Source organism: Sinocyclocheilus rhinocerous, unplaced genomic scaffold (genome assembly GCF_001515625.1).
Source record: "Sinocyclocheilus rhinocerous isolate Xijiao unplaced genomic scaffold, SAMN03320098_v1.1 scaffold422, whole genome shotgun sequence".
Taxonomy (NCBI): Eukaryota; Metazoa; Chordata; class Actinopteri; order Cypriniformes; family Cyprinidae; genus Sinocyclocheilus; species Sinocyclocheilus rhinocerous.
In genome coordinates, this window is record NW_015639767.1 from 689,235 (window position 1) to 690,834 (window position 1,600).

Consider the following 1,600-nt stretch of genomic DNA (forward strand, 5'->3'; position numbering starts at 1 on the left):
TAAGTCTTACTATTTAAATGTTTTTTTTTCTGTTCTCATGTCAGATGTGTATGTATGTACCAGGAGCACCTTAAAAAAAACACAACAAATTCCTCGTGTGTTTGCGCACACCTGGCAAATAAAGCTAATTCTGATTCTGATTCTGAACTTTGTCATGGATGTTTCTCCTAAAATTCTTTCATAAATAAAAATATACTCTTATTGGGTGACAATTATCTACTCATTTGAGTCTATGAGAAATGTTTGAGGTCATACTGAGATTTCATTGCCAATTTTGGCATCTTTAGCAAATTGGAGCACAGTATAGGTCATTGTTGAGATCTCTTCTGAAACTCTAGAGATGATGTGAGATTATTGGTGTTTTAAGATTAAGCTGAAAATGTCTCAGTTTATTCTCCATTTAATTTCATTGCTATTTGTGAGAAACAAATGAGACGTTAAAAGTCTATTTTTTTTTTTATTTTTTTTTTTTTTGTCAGTAATTTTTGATGATCATTTATTGTCAAGAGCTATTTTTACTGATTTGTCAGCTTGGAAAATCTGAGCATAGTTTGAGACATTGTTGAGATATCTTAAACTTTAGGGGATATATTTGTGAGAATGATGGGGCCATTTTTCAGAGAAAAAGTAGGAAAATATTTCATTTGACAGTTCTGTTTTTTTTCCCCCCTGTCATTTATTTGATTATTTATATCAAGAATTATTTTTACTGATACTTTTCAGTTTTGAATATTATATGAATATCTTACATATATTTATAAAAAATATTTTTATAAATATTTTATCAAATTTTTATCTCATCTTGTCGACCATCTTGGCCTTATATATTTATTTATTATTTAGTCGTCAGGTGCATGTGATGTTGGCTTAGAATTTGGCCAAAGAAGTGTGTATAATGTTGTTGCCTACCTATTGAAACTGCGTTCATGTCATCAGCACACCTATGATGCCTAAAAATGCTGTCTAGATAGGCAGCTCACTAGGTTTTGTAAAAGAGCAGTCAGCTGTTGGCAGACAATGATTTGACGTTAGGGAGTTATGATTGTATGTGTGTGTGTGTGTGTGTGTAGGTCAGCCTTCTCTCTACTATCCTCCAGATGGCCCTGGTGACGTCGTATATGCGTATGTTTGAAGATGGAGAGGACGGAAGATAGATACACACTCTATCAGACATGTGCTCCTCAAACATCTCCATGTAAACATCTATGGAGACATGACAGCGTCAGATTAATCACCGCAGTCTGGAACACACTGCTGTGCCACACACAAGCTCACACGCCAGACAAACCCATCGCACACATTACAGTGTGTGTGTGTGTGTGTGTGTGCTGAATACTAATGCAGATTAGCTCCATCTATATCCGACTGTCTGTGTTTGGACACCCTCCATCTTTTGCATATTGACAAAATGCTTTCCTGCAAGGCAGCCTAGTGTCATTGACTCGACTGTACGGGACACGGTACAATTCAAACACAGTGGTTCTCTACTGGTGGAGCGCAGGTCTGTTTAGGAAAAATGCAACCTAACCACAATTGTGCATAGTAATATAAATTGCATGGGATTAGCAAAATATTGGCTAAGCAACTTTAAAAAAAAAAT